Source organism: Heloderma suspectum, chromosome 9 (genome assembly GCF_057233095.1).
Source record: "Heloderma suspectum isolate Gila_16-S chromosome 9, 16-S_ref, whole genome shotgun sequence".
Taxonomy (NCBI): domain Eukaryota; kingdom Metazoa; phylum Chordata; class Lepidosauria; order Squamata; family Helodermatidae; genus Heloderma; species Heloderma suspectum.
In genome coordinates, this window is record NC_139466.1 from 11,892,547 (window position 1) to 11,908,628 (window position 16,082).

Consider the following 16,082-nt stretch of genomic DNA (forward strand, 5'->3'; position numbering starts at 1 on the left):
TAAAATGTAAACTTTATCTTTTAATTAGAAGTTTGAATGTTCAAAAACATGTTACAATTGAAATGGCTAGAGTGAAGGAGGAGCTCCATCAAAGAAAAAGAAAGAAGCATCCAGCCTCTACTTAATTATTTTCTCTGTGCTTAAGTTAGCAACCCATTCTCTTCCCGAACAAGGAGGGTCCATCAGTTACTTTGCCGTAGGCATGTCCAAGAAATCAGCAGTGGATTCAAATGAGCTGGGATTTCTGTGAATCAAACTTGCGGATTCCACAGAAGATCAGCTTATTCCAAGTTGCGTGGACTCACAGACCAGTGTTTTACTTTTTTTTGGGGGGGGGGGATTTGAGCAAATGAAGATTTGCAAAGAGGAATGAAATTCTCATATATAAAATCCAGTTTGGTCAATGAGCAGACAGCAGAATGAAGGATGCCTTTCAGAAATCCAGACAGATTTAACAAAATCCGTACATTCATATCCTGGTACTCTGGCAGGTGATATCACCAGGCCTGCTCCCCAAATAGCCCTGGAGCTATGTTCCTGTGCCTTCCCTGTTTGCCACACTGCTAAAAAAGACCTTTCCCTGAGACCCAGGAGAGCTGCTAACAGTCAGCTACAGTCAGGGTAGACTATACTGGGCTATCAGTTACTGGGACTGGGAAGCTATTGCACACATGCCTTGCTTGTGGAGAGGGCCGCTGCGTGCATGTCTTGCTTGTGGACTTCCCATAGGGGCATCTGGTTGGCCACTGTGAGAAACAGGGTGCTGGACTTGAAAGGCCTTTGATCTGATCCAGCAGGGCTCTTCTTATCTTCCTAATTGTGATACAAAAGGGATTTAAGTTTAAGGCCTGTGCTCATTATACATGCTGGTCAAACTTTGCCGTCTTTGTTATTTAAGACACATCTTTTAACGTACTCATGGAGAGGTTTTTTATGTTTCTGAAAGATTCATGAGTTTTGCTCTCAGAACTCATAAGAAGCATGCTGTGATGCTCCTAAACCTCCACACCCCAGGTTGAGCCAAAGGCGCAGCTTCAGTGGAGAGGCAGATTTGCATAAATTTGCCACATTTCATTAGCAGTCTAATAATTAAAAGATTATACACTCTTGCATCCGCCTTTCCCCTGCAATACAGATCTCTTTCCCAGGAGCAAAGCGCTGGAAGGTACAGGCAAAAGCATTCAATAATATATTCCTGGTTCAAAAGTACTCCTTGCAAGACGGCATCTCAAAAACGGCAGCAATTTTCTTGACTTAAGTGAGTATTGTGTGTTGACTTATTCATTAGCGAGCTTCTCTCAGTTCCTCCTAGGTTTATTAAATGATCTTCAGCAGTTACATTAATTACCTCCTGAAGGCTGCTTCTTCAGATTTTATGGGCACCAGGCAGAGGCCCCCTAGAAACACGTCTGCCTTAAAGCAGCTCCTTGGTAACATTTGAAAATTACTGCAGGTATTTGCTGGATGAGAAAGGATTGTCCACAACCTGGTCTGCCGGATGGGTCCAGTTTAGTTGGTCCAGAATGCTGCAGCCAGAGTGTTACTGAGAGCCTGTTATTGGGAGTGTGCGACTCTCTTATCAGTGGCTACTAGTCCTCACGGCTATATGCTACCTTCAGTACCAGAGGCAGTGTGCCTATGCACACCAGTTGCTGGGGAACATGGGTGGGAGGGTGCTGTTACACTCGTGTCCTGCTTGTGGGTTTCCTGTGGGCAGTTGGTTGGCCACTGTGTGAACAGAATGTTGGACTGGATGGACCTTGGTCTGATCCAGCCTGGCTCTTCTTATGTTCTTATGTTTTCTGTTACAACAGCTTCACTGGCTACCAGTTCATTTGTGGGCACAGTTCAAAGTCTGCTGGTGACCTTTAAAGCCGTTAGCAGCTTGGGCCAGGTTATCTGAAGGACCTCTTTCTTCTATCCAAACCTTGGCCAGGTTATAAAAGCTTCTGGGGTGGCCCTTCTCCGTAGACCAGGGCAGTGGAGGTTGGTGGCTCTGATTTCAGTGGGGCTGTGAATCCATTCTAGGTTTCAGTCAGAACTCTAAAGGAGCTAACTGAGGTGCTGGACCTAGTTTGGGGATAGGGGTCAGCTCCTTGGATAGCTTCTTTAGAGTTCTGGCTGTGTCACATTCCTGTCCTCTCCCTGTGCAATCAACACACTCTGGGACACAAGGCTTCGAGCTACACTTCTTTATTGGTTAACGACTAGCTTCCTTACAAATGCAAATTCTAGGAAACTCTCAGACTGCAATGAACCAGCTAATCCACACATCTACAAATATCAATAGAGGAGGCGAAGTGGAAGTTAGAGAAGTTGCCAGCAGTCTGGGCATGAAAGTCTCAGCTAGACTTGCTTTGCAGGGATGCCCCTCCCTTAGGGTGGCTCCCTCCTACGGTGGCTTCCCGGAGTGGCCAACCTGGTGGAGCATCTAAGCCCTGCCCCTAACTTGTCCCGCTTCACTCTGCAATGGACTCTGGAGTCCCTCAAGTCCAGTCCCTCGCCCTCCTCCTCCGAAACCTGCGTTCGCATGGTGGAAGAAAGGGTGGGGCGTTCAGGCTGGGCCATCTGTGTGTCACGGCCTTGGGAAGAAAGTCTCACTGTATCTGGGCTCGCTAGGGAGTGTTCCCCCCGCTGTTCTGGCTGTTCCCATTCTGAATCCGAATCTGAGCTGCCAGACATCTCCACATGCTCAGATCCATTCCTGACAGGCTGGTTCTGACTGAAACCCAGAATGGATGCACAGCCCCACCAAAATCAGAGCCACCAGCCTCTGCTGGAGCAGGGGTGCAGAACGTCTGATCTGGGGGTCAAATCCACAGATGGCCACGCCCCATGCCTTGACTCCACCCGTTTTCCCTTAACCCCCAGTTGTTTGGTGGTTTCCCAGCTTTTATGCAATTTTTCCCCTGATTCTAGAAGGTCGAAATGCCTCTCCTAGTTCCTGGCAGTAGGAGCTTTAAGGTGAAATATGCTGGGGGGGGGTGCATTTTTGCCCTGCCCTTTTGCCTTCGGCCCTGCCCACCACTGGAATGTGACCCCTGAAAGCTTCTCCAGAACGGAATTCAGCCTTCGGGCTGAAAGAGGTTCTGCACCCCTGACATAGACCTATGCCCTTGCAGACAACGTGTGGATATCAAGGGGTGAGGAGCCTTGTGAAGCGACGCAACATTGGGAATAAGGTGGCCACTTGTGCACTGTCCAAACAGAGAACAAAAGAGGACACAAATGGGAAGGGGCTGCAGCTCAGTGGTAGAGCACCTGCTTTGCATGCAGAAGGTCCTAGGTTCAGTTCCCAGCATCTCCAAGTACAGCTGGGAAAGTCTCCTTCCTGAAACCCTGGAGAGCTTTCTGTGCCCACACATTGGGTGTAGGGCAGCCTTCCTCAACCTGGTGCCCCCTCCAGATGTTTTGGACCCAGCTTCCAGCATTTCTGGCCATCAGCCATGCTGGCTGGAGTTAACAGGAGTGGAAATCCAAAACCTCTGGTGGGCACCAGCAGTGCTGGCTCTATGTTTCAGAGAGCCCTTGGGCAAGGCACCCTCCGTGACCCCCCTCCCGCAGTGAATCTGCCTTCTCGCTGCCATTGTCACCAGCCGCTGTTGCTCTTCATCCTGTTTCTACCACTCGCTGGCTTGGCAGGCACAGAGCCAGGGAGCAAGCAGGCCGTGGCGTCTACGGCTTCTTCTTCTCATCACCACTGTGGTCTGGGCCAGACCAAGAGGCAGGTGAAGAAGCAGGTTGTGAGGGTGAAGAGGAGCAACAAGCCCAGGGGACTCTTGCCAGTGGGCCCCTGCTGGCATGTGGGCCCTTGGCAGGTGCCTACCCTTGATGCTGACCCTGGGCACCCAGTTGGGGAAGGCTGATATAGGCTTATGAAGGAGTCATCCCATGACTAGCCCTAAGAGTGCTCCCATCAGCGCTGGCCCCGGTGGAGATCCTCTGTGTGTCTCCTACACTAGGATGCCAAAAGGACAGGACCGGAGATATTCACCCTGCTGGATCCGCCTGGAAGGCCAGATTTAAGAGCATACCCCAAGCTGCAGGCCTGGTCCTTCCAAGCCTGGCTGAAGCACTAGCATGCTGATTCAGGTACAAACCAGGGACTTCACCGTCCACGTTGTGTCCTTGGTTTGAAAGCTGTTCTCATTTAGCTCTTGTAAGTGAATTACAAGCAGGAGGGTGAGTGGTCTGTGTGACACTTCAGTTGGCTTGTGCTTAATATTTCGATGGGTGTTTGTTCTTTTTAGTCTGAGCGATTAAGGGCGTGATCCTGTGGACGTAGACATCAGCTTCCGAAGTCGGAGGCTGGTGTGGCGACTATCCGACACAGGTTGGCTGGAGCACAGAGGCGATCCTCTCTTCAGTGCTCCGGCCGCCCAGCATTTTCAGCTAGACGCACGATTGTGTGCATCTAGCCAGGGACTAGCAGGAGGAGGGGAGGCTGAGCAGTGCGTAGGAAGTTTCGTAAAGAGGCTTCTGTGGTCTCCTCGCCTCCCCACCCGCGGGACCACCCTTTTTTTGTTGTCCCCGTGCTCTGTTTCCAAGCATGGAGATGGGGAAGAATGACACTGGCTAGGAGGGGAATGAGGAGGGGAGCGCGGTTTTGGGGAACCGAGCTCAGAACCAGGGCTCCAACCTCCCTTCCCAGAAACTGAAAAATTCTGTGGCCCTCTAGACTGTGTCTAGTGGCCGCAGGATTGCTCCCTCCATAACTGAACCAACCCTGAATGGAAAGGATTATACGAAAATCAGCACCATTCTAATTCCGGCAGCCAGAGTTCAGTGGTGATTACAACAAAGGGACTGATAGGAATATCAGTGACCAAATTTCATAGTGGAGTTGTTGGAAGTATATGTTTCCATGCCAGCTGAAAAGCGAAGCAGAGCCTAGACGCCTTTGGTCTTAATGAGGAATTGAAGGGTTTTCTGGTTTGTAGTGTTCTACAGCTTAAAGCACATTCTGTCAAATGCCCCAAAGCCAGAAAATGGAAAGGCAAGGAACCACAATAAATCACCAGGCCTCCATCCACTGTTTATAATTTTAACAGCTAATGTTTGGAAGAAACATGAAAACCAGCCATTCTTTCAGGGTGCCACTTGATCATCAGGCCTGGCGCCAGCACCTGAAATCCTTGGGCAAGTGCCAGGTCCCACTGCTAACACCTGGAAAACTAAAATGGCAGCTAGACTTAGCCACCGCATGCTGCTTGCAGTACTGCTTAAAGTGCTCTCGTCAGCCACCACCAGATAAGCCCCAAAAGGCCTACCAGCAGAAGAGGGGGCTACACCAGCAGGGTTCACATTGCCCATGCACCCCTCAAACCTAGATTCACCTGGCCGCTGATTCCCTGTTGGCGTAGTGAGGGAGACAGACAGACACACACATACACACACACACACACAGCCTTAACCACTCGCACATCATCTTGGTTTGTTTATGCCCTGCTTTTCTTTTGCCTACATCCAAAGCAGCTTACAAAAACTACAAGTAATGCAATAAAAGTGCACAATAAAACAAGAACAAGATAATAAAACAGTAGTACTACAATAACATCTCCGTTTTAAAAGCAGTAGCTTGAGGCTGGGAAAGCATTGATTGATTGGAATATATCCCTCCTTTTTTCCTCCTTAAGGAACCCAAGACGACGTACATAATCCTTCTCCCCTCCACGTTGTCCTCACAACAACAACCCTGTGAGGTAGGTTGGGCTGAGAGTCTATGACTGGCCCAAAGTCACACAGTGAGCTTCCATGACCAAGTGGGGACTAGAACCCTGATCTCCCAACTCCCAGTCCAATTTTGTAGCCTCTGCACCACATTGGCATGTTAAAATAGACAAGTCTTCAGTGCTCCTCTAAAAGCAAAGAAATGGGAAGCCATTGGACCTCTACCAGAAGGGCATTCCAAACACTGGTGCAACCACCAAAAAGGCCCTAGTCTCTTGTACCATCCATCTATCTTCATGGGATGATGGGACAGAGAGTAGGGTCTCTGAAGCTGATTTTACAGCTTGGGCAGGTTCATATGGGAGAAGATGTTTCTTGAAATAACCTTGTCGGGTTATAACCCACTGATATATGATAATGTCATTTGAAGGTTAGGCGCACAGCAGATTGTGGCCCTAAATAATACACATGTAGCCATGAATAACACAATCTCTGCCAGCTACTTTTTCTCCTGGGGGATGACAAATGATACAGATCAGTCCTTTGTATTTACTGTGGTTTGGGCAACCCCTAGTGTTGCCTTGTATCTTATTGATGGCCAGGTGAATGTATAATGTGCCTTCTTGGGCCTATAAAAACGAGCTATGAATTTCTTCATCGAAAAACCTTTGAAAAGAAACATGCCAGGGAGAAGGTGAAGGTGAACTCTTCTGCCTGTCATGTTAGTTATCAACATGTAGTAGGTTTTGTTCTCCATGACTCCACCTGCAGCCTAAAGTGCTACATCCAGGAAAAGCTGTGACCCGTGATTGTGCCGAATGTACAAACAGGGTGTGCTTCCAGAGAGAAGGCTCCTCGCACTACCAATCAAAATATGTTGTGCAGCTATTCCATCTTTTCCTCAGTTTATTGTTCGTGAAAATAAAACAGATGTTAAAAGCTGTAGGAAAATACAAGTATGTTACAAGATGAAGACGAAGACATCTGGACCTCCTGTAAAATTCTGTGACTGAGGCAGGGCGATTGCCTGATGAAAGCCTCCTGTGGAAGCACTCTGAGCTTCTGCTTGCAGCTAAGCTGAAGAAATGAACGAAGACAAAATCTTGTGGATTAACAGTGCATCCTTATGCATGTCTACTCAGAGGTTAGTCCAGTTGGTATAGGATTGCAGTTTAGTAGAACTAGCAAAGTACATAGTAATAGGCATAACAGCAAGGAACAGTGATGAGCTTTCTACAAATTTGAAATTACAAAATGTTACATTGGAAGCAGCCCTGAGTTTCCAAAGTTCATCCTCCAAAGACACAATTTGTTTGCTCCAAAGGCCACTGATATCCTTAGACCCAAAGGCCTTGCAAAATGGAATTTGCAAACACAGATAATCTGCCTCTGCTATAAAGCACACAAATCTAGAAATTTGATATTTTAAGCCACTCGGTTAAAATCTAAAATGTTGTCATTTAAATGGGAATCAATTTAATACGCCAGAGAAAAAGAGAGCACCCAGCCAGGAGAACACCATTTAGGCTGTGCATTGCAGTGACGTAAGGCTCCCTTTAAGGGCTCAATGGCATGAACTTCCAAAGGCTAGTTAATATGATCAGACTGAAGCTGAAAGGATTCTACCAAGTGCAATTCTGGAATTACTGTCGTCTTATACTCTAAACCAGCCTTCCCCAACCTGGTGCCCTCCTGATGTTTTGGACTACAACTCCTAGAATCCCTGCCCTTTGGCCATACTGTCTGGGGCTGATGGGAGTTGAAGTCCAAAACATCTGGAGGACACCAGGTTGGAGAAGCATACTCTAAAGAACTTCCTAGACACGGGCATGGTGTTCCTTATGCTATACAACATCAGATAGTCTTGCATTTGAGTTCTGCCTTTTAAAAACTATTGCCATGGTTGCCTGTGGTATTGTGCCACGTACAGCCATTTATTCTGCCCTGCTTTTGAGTGGGGAGGAACAAGGAAGCAGCAGTGCTGTCTACATGCTAGTACCAAAGACCCATGGAGGGTGTATTTCAGGAGTGTCTAACCTCTTTCAGTCTGAGAGCTGTATTCAATTTCAGAGAAGTTCTCAGGGGCCGCGTTCCAGTGATGGGTGGGGCAAAAGGTAAAAGGAAGTGAGGTGGATGGCTACTAAGAAGAGGGCCTTTTCTGTTGTACCACCCCAGCTATGGAATGAGCTTCACAGAGAGGCTCACCTGGCACCTACATTGTGCTCTTTTCAGCTCCGGGTGAAGACCTTATTTTCCCAGGCATTTTAATCTTTCAGTTTCTGTTGTTTTAGATCTGTTACTGTATTTTAAATCTTTGCATTACTGCTAGGTTTTATTTTAGTTTTTAGTTGTATTTTATACTATTGTTTTAAACTTTTATATTGCATTTTGTCATGTTGTATTCTATGGTTGTGATGGCTGTTGTGAACCGCCCAGAGAAATTCAGCTATTGGGTGATATAGAAATGTAATAAAAGGGAGCAGGGCCAAAAATACCAGCATATTTTTGCCTTAAGCTCTTTTACTGCCAGTAATTCAGTGTTAGGAGAGGCATTAGGAGAAGTTGTAGTTGAACAATATCTGGGCAATTAAAATAATCAAGGAGCTGCAGCAACTCCCCTATGAGGAAAGGTTACAACATCTGGGACTGTTTAGCTTAGAGAAAAAAGGCAAATAAAGGGATATATGATAGAGGGGTACAAAATTATGCATGGTGTAGAGAGAGTGGATAGGAAGACATTTTTCTCATAATACTGGGACATTGTCATCTGATTATACTGATTGGTGGGAGATTCAGGACAGAGAAAAGGAAATAGTGGAAGTTCACACAACACAGTGTTAAAGTATGGAATTTGCTGCCACGGAATGTAGTGATGGCCACCCATTTGGATGGCTTTAAAAGGGGATTAGACAAATTCATAGAGGAGAAGGATATTAATGGCTACTGGCTATATGCTACCCAATGGAATGAAGAGTTAAAGTCTCAGGATGTTGATATAGATAGACAGATATATACACAGAGAGAGAGAGAGAGATTTATTTCTTGAAGTAGCCCAATGCATTTTCACCTTGATAATATATACAGAGTGGCCCAAAAGTAGGTATACAGTATAGTTTATTTTGCATTTTATTACATTGTTTATTACATTTAGATTTGTTTACTCTGTTTAATCTCGCAAGTGCTCGAAATGTATTCCATCAATGTTGCAACATTCCTCGAACCTGTCCAGAACACTGTGACACACAGTACGACACAAATTCCGGTCTGCTCAATGTCCATAAATGCTTCCGAGATGAACTCTTTTAATTCATCCACTGTCTGGGGATTCCTCTCAAAAACCTTATTCTTTACTACGCCCCCCAAAAGAAGTCCATTGGTGTTAAGTTGGGTGAACATGGCGGCCATTCAATGCTGCCACGTCGTCCGATCGAACGCTGTGGGAAGGTGTTGTCAAGATAGTCCCTTACTGCAAAAGCATAATGAGGAGGTGCCCCATCTTGTTGGAAGAGCAGTTCGGTGACGTTAGCCCTGGTTCTGAGTTGTGGCACTACCACATCGCGTAACATGTTTAGGTAATTGTTACTATCCACAGTTGTACTGAAGAAAACCGGTCCTACAACACCTTCGCTGGACAGTGCACCCCACACTGTGACACCTGGCTGGTTCAGTTGAAATATGACAGTCAAATGAGGATTTTCATCTGCCCAATACACACAGTTATGCCTGTTCACATGGCCTGACAACTTGAAAGACACCTCATCTGACCAGATGATCTTATCAAGAAGGTCTGGTTCATTAGAGATTTGGTTACGCATCATCTCACAGAATTGCAACCAGCTGTCTGGGTCGTCCTCCAGAAGACCATGTAACAGTCTTGGACGGTACGGCTTCAATTTCAATTTACGAATTAAGTATTGCAAGGACGTTCTAGGTATGGATAGCTGCTTAGATGCACGTTGTGTGGACTTTTTTGGACTGTTCACAAATGTCAGAGCTACTCTCATCTCATTTTCCTCTGTCATAGACATCCTAGGATGCCCAGATTTTGGTGCATTAGCCACTGCACCTGTTGCTTCAAATTTATCTCTAAGAAGATAAATTGGTGGAGGAGTGTCAGATGCTTCTTGCCACCCTGTGTGCACCTGCTCTGCATTTTCAGCCTTCTAGTACTGCTTTAGAATCCACTTTCTTTGTTCTTGACTCAAGTTCGCTGCCATCATTCACAATATCAGTAAAAAAAAAAAAAAACTAAACAACTAAACAACTGTATAACTACTTAAGGGCCTCACTCCCCTCACTCTCTACACTTAACTGATTTAACTGTCACTCCCTGTCAGTCACTCTTCCCAACTGTCATTCTGACTCCACCCACACATATTCTACTCACACATTCTCTCCCCCTCCCATCAACATTCTAAACAACTGTATACCTACTTTGGGGCCACCTGGTATGGGACCAGCTGCAAGATTCATCTTGGTGACACATGCTTTTTCAGAAATCTCTGCATTTTTAGAAATATTAACCCCAGAAGAAGGCCCATGTATATTACACAGGGCCAAAATGCACTGAGCTACTTCAAGAAATAAAACTACATATATTTTTCTTAGACTTTGGCTCTCCATTCCATTGGGTTATTTTGAATGTTCTCCAGTTTCATCTGACCTAGCTATATGCTATCTGCAGTGTCAGAGGCAGTATGCCTAGAATCATAGAATAGTAGGGTTGGAAGGGGCCTACAAGGCCATCGAGTCCAACCCCCAATGCACGCCTATGCACACCAGTTGCTGGAGTTAACCAGTTGCTTAACACTAATGGGAGGTGCTATTGCACTCGTGTCCTGCTTGTGGGCTTCCCACCGATAGCTGGTTGGCCACTGTGTGAACAGAATGCTGGATGAGATGGACCCTTGTTCTGATCCAGCATGGAGGGCCGGCCCTACCATTAGGCAGAGTGAGGCAATTGCCTCAGACAGCAGAACTTCGGAGGTGGCAGCAAGGTGTTGTAGGAAAAACCTGTGTGCCGTGTAGCCTGCTCTGTGCCCCCTAAGTTAACCCTGCTGCCTTCAGATGCAGTGGAGGATGCTGTACCATCATCAGTGCTGAAGACAGATTCATGGGAATGGGTCTTCCAGAATGGGAGGGGGCGCCATCTTGTTCTTTGCTTCAGGCAGCAAAATATCTTGGGCCAGCCCTGCCAGCATGGCTGTTCTGATGGAGGAGGGCCACAGGATCACTTGCATTAGGCAGAGAACTGGCAGGTGAGTTGTTGGGAAGAAAGAGCTGGGTGTGCCACATGGCCTGCCCTGCACACATTTTGCCAGTCTGCTGCCCTCAGGTAAGGTGGAACATGCTGTCACATTCACTGCCAGTGTCCCTCTGGTGGGCTTCTTTATGTGGAATTGGACCATCTTGTCCTATGTGTCAGACAACGAAATGACTTGCAAGGGCCTGCAAAGCGACATGCATGACAGTGAACGCTTTCCTTTTGTTACTTTATTTATATATCTTTTTTGCATCTATTTATTTATCTAATTTTTACTTCATTATCTTGTTCATTCACATGAAATCTTTGCTCTTTAAATACAGGACAAGAAGAAGATGGAGAGGGACAACTAAATGGGAGGGAACAGGAACAAGGAAGGTAAGATGGGGAAAATGTTTACTGTTTGTATTGTATTGAAAAATGAAAAAAAAATCCAATAAATCATTAATAACAGCAACAACAAAGGTCTTGGACTGGCCCTGTGTGTAGGCTTTGTTTAGTGGTGCCATGATGCTTGGACCTTGGGACCAAATTCCAAGACCCCACAGATTGGGGGTGGGACACAAATGACCATGCAGAGAGGAGGAGACAAAGAGGGCAGCAGAAACAAATTCCATTTTGTTCTTGTAGTCATGAATTGCTGTGATTTAAGTGAGTTTGTAATGCAAAACTGCACAGGCTCAGAGTACTTTTTAAATTTATTTTACATCAGGGTTGGCAAGCAGTTTTGTTTTTCTAGCATATCAGGATTGTAGATGCAGTTGTAAAACATGGCAATGGTGGTGGGGAGCAGTTGTGTGCTTCACAACTGAAATAATACACCTGGCCATCTAAAGTGAGGGCGGCATGAATTTTAGTTGTTGTTGTTCAGTCATTCAGTCGTGTCCGACTCTTTGTGACCCCATGGACCATAGCACGCCAGGCCTTCCTGTCCTCCGCTCTCTCCCGGAGCGTGCTCAAGTTCATATTCATTGCAGTGGTGATGCTATCTAGCCATCTCATCCTCTGCTGTCCCCTTCTCCTTTTGCCTTCAGTCTTTCCCAGCATCAGGGTCTTTTCCAGAGAGTTTTCTCTTCGTATTAGGTGGCCAAAATATTGGAGCTTCACCTTCAGTATCTGTCCTTCCAATGAGCACTCAGGGTTGATTTCCTTTAGGATGGACTGATTTGACCTCCTTGCAGTCCAGGGGACTCGTAAGAGTCTTCTCCAGCACCACAGTTCGAAAGCATCAATTCTTCGACGCTCAGCCTTCCTTATAGTCCAGCTTTCACAGCCATACATTACTACTGGGAAAACCATAGCTTTGATTAGACGGACCTTTGTTGGCAAGGCGATGTCTCTGCTTCTTACTATGCTGTCTAGGTTTGCCATAGCTTTCCTCCCAAGGAGCAAGCGTCTTTTAATTTCATGGCTACAGTCACCATCTGCGGTGATCTTGGAGCCCAAGAAAGTAAAATCTGTCACTGCTTCCATTTCTTCCTCTTCTATATGCCAGGAAGTGATGGGGCCAGATGCCATGATCTTCGTTTTTTTAATGTTGAGTTTCAAACCAGCTTTTGCACTCTCCTCTTTCACCCTCAACAAGAGGCTCTTGAGATCCTCTTCGCTTTCTGCCATTAGGGTGGTACCGTCTGCATATCAGAGGTTATTGATAATTCTCCCAGCAATCTTAATTCCGACCTCTGATTCATCCAACCCAGCATTTCTCATGATGTACTCTGCATATAAGTTAAATAAGCAGGGTGACAATATGCAGCCTTGTCGTACTCCTTTCCCAATTTTGAACCACTCGGTTGTTCCATGTCTGGTTCTTACTGTTGCTTCTTGACCCTGGTACAGGTTTCTCAGGAGACAGGTAAGGTGGTCTGGTACTCCCATCACTTTAAGAATTTGCCACAGTTTGTTGTGATCCACACAATCAAAGAATTTTTCTGGAATTCTCTTGCTTTCTCCATGATGCAGCGAATGTTGGCGATTTGATCTCTAGTTCCTCTGCCTCTTCGAAACCCAGCCTGTACTTCCGGTAGTTCTCTGTTCACATTCTGCTGAAGCCTAGCTTGTAGGATTTTGAGCATCACCTTGCTGGCATGTGAAATGAGCGCAATTGTGCAGTAGTTTGAACACTCTTTGGCATTGCCCTTCTTTGGAATTGGAATGTAAACTGACCTTTTCCAGTCTTGCGGCCATTGTTGAGTGTTCCAAATTTGTTGGCATATTGAATGCAGCACTTTAACAGCATCATCTTTTAGGATTTTAAATAGCTCAGCTGGAATACTGTCATCTCCACTAGCTTTGTTGTTAGGAATGCTTCCTAAGGCCCACTTGACTTCACTCTCTAGGATGTCCGGCTCAAGTTCAGTGACCGCACTATCATGGCTATCAGGGACATTCAGATCTTTCCTGTATAGTTCTTCTGTGTATTCTTTCCACCTCTTCTTAATCTCATCTGCATCTGTTAGGTCCCTGCCTTCTTTGTCCTTTATCATGCCCGTCTTTGCACAAAACGTTCCCTTGAGATCTCCGATTTTCTTGAAGAGATCTCTAGTCTTTCCCATTCTGTTGTTTTCCTCGATTTTTTTGCATTGTTCATTTAAGAAGGCCTTCTTGTCTCTCCTTGCTATTCTCTGGAACTCTGCATTCAGTTGCATATATCTTCCCCTTTCTCCCTTGCTTTTCACTTCCCTTCTTTCCTCAGCTACTTGTAAAGCCTCATCAGACAGCCACTTGGCTTTCTTGCATTTCTTTTTCTTTGGGATGAATTTTGTTGCTGCCTCCTGAACAATGTTACGGACCTCCGTCCATAGTTCCTCAGGCACTCTGTCTATCAGGTCTAATCCCTGAAATCTATTCCTCACCTCCACTGTATATTCATAAGGGATATGATTTAGGTCATACCGGAATGGTTTAGTGGTTTTCCCTACATTCTTCAATTTAAGCCGAAATTTTGCAACAACAAGCTCATGATCTGAGCCACAGTCAGCTCCAGGTCTTGTTTTGACTGACTGTATAGAGCTTCTCCATCGTTGGCTGCAAAGGACATAATCAATCTGATTTCGATATTGACCATCTGGTGATGTCCATGTGTAGAGTCGTCTCTTGTGCTGTTGGAAAAGAGTGTTTGCTATGATCAGCGTGTTCTCTTGGCAAAACTCTATTAGCCTTTGTCCTGCTTCATTTTGTACACCAAGGCCATGCTTGCCTGTTATCCTGGTGATTTCTTGACTTCCTACTTTAGCATTCCAATCCCCTATGATGAAGAGGACATCTTTTTTTGGTGTTAGTTCTAGAAGGTGTTGGAGGTCTTCATAGAACCGATCAACCTCAGCTTCTTCGGCCTCAGTGGTTGGGGCATAGACTTGAATTACTGTGATGTTGAATGGTTTGCCTTGGATTCATACTGAGATCATTCTATCATTTTTAAGATTGTACCCCAGTACTGCTTTTCCCACGCTTTTGTTGACCATGAGTGCTACTCCATTTCTTCTAAGGGATTCTTGCCCACAATAGTAGATATGATGGTCACCTGAATTAAATTCGCCCATGCCTGTCCATTTTAGTTCACTGATTCCCAAGATGTCGATGTTCAATCTTGCCATCTCATGTTTGACCACCTCCAGCTTACCTTGATTCATTGATCTGACATTCCAGGCTCCTAAACAAAATTGTTCTTTACAGCATCGGATTTTCTTTTCACCACCAGACACATCCACAGCTGAGTGTCCTTTCGGCTTTGGCCCAGCCGCTTCACTCTTTCTGGCACTACTTGGAAATACCCTCTGCTCTTCCCCAGTAGTATATTGGACACCTTCCGACCTGAGGGGCTCATATTCCGGCGTCATCTCTTTTAGCCTTGTGATACGTTCCATGGGGTTTTCTTGGCAAGAATACTGGAGTGGGTTGCCATTTCCTTCTCCAGTGGACCACATTTTGTCAGAACTCTCCGCCATGACCTGTCCATCTTGGGTGGCCCTGCATGGCATAGCTTATGGCTTCACTGAGTTACGCAAGCCCCTTCGCCACAACAAGGCAGTGATCCATGAAGGGGATAAATTTTAGACCAGGGTCTAAAATTACCTAACTATAGGCTCTATTATGCATACAGGAGTTCAGGCCACCCCAAAAGTCTGTTCCCCTATGTTCAGTCAACACAAACACATTATCTGAAGAGGACATACTGTGTATTAAAAAAACGAGCAAGCCTCAGACCTAAACTTTGCTTTGATATGCAGTCCGGTCAGAATTTCAGCAAAAAGTGCTTTTGAATGCAAACAAGGCAGGAAAAACAGAACTTCTGTTTATAAATGCTTAGATCATTTCTTTCCTTGCCAGAGATAACTTATTCATCATCCAGAGAAGCCAATTATTTTTTACGTTTTTGTATCCACCATAATTATTAGCGTCATCATATTATACACCTTTGAGATGTCATCAGCATCCATACCTTTGGATGAAATCTTCAAAGAGGCAAGAATTAGTTTTAAGGTGTGCCAGGAATGTATTAAAGCTTAACCATTCAATGTATTTGTTAGTATTCCTAAAATGCCACAGGACTTTTTGTAGTTTTTAAGTCAGCCAAGTTACTTCCCAGTCTCATAGGTAAATAAACCCTGCTTCATAGATGCAGTATAATATAGTAGCAGACTCAGAACTCAGTCCAGATCTCCACTCTGTCACAAAATTCACTGAAGTGACTACACACACACTCACACACACACACCTCTCCCCCCCCCCAGGGCCTCTTACAATCATCTTTAAGGTTGTATTTCTAAATACTAGGGAGTATGTCCCATTGAACATAGCGTGTCCTACTTCTGAGTGAACATGGATAGGCTTGTGCTGTCAAATACAACAATCATAAAAACAAAAAAATTAAATACATCAACAACCTAAAAACACTGAAGGAATAAAAGGGGATGGGGGAACTATAAGTGCCTGCCACCGTGAGATCGTTGAATGAAGAGTGGGGTAAAAATTAAATAAACAAATATAGCTCTCTCTTCCTTCCTAACTTTATATTTGGCGTTATCGTTCCCAATACACATGGAAATAAAATCTGAAAACCATCTTGTGGGTGGGAACAGATTTGGATAATTAACATTAATCTAATACATGCAAATCCTAAGAAATGGCAGAGAATTAGTGGTGCTTG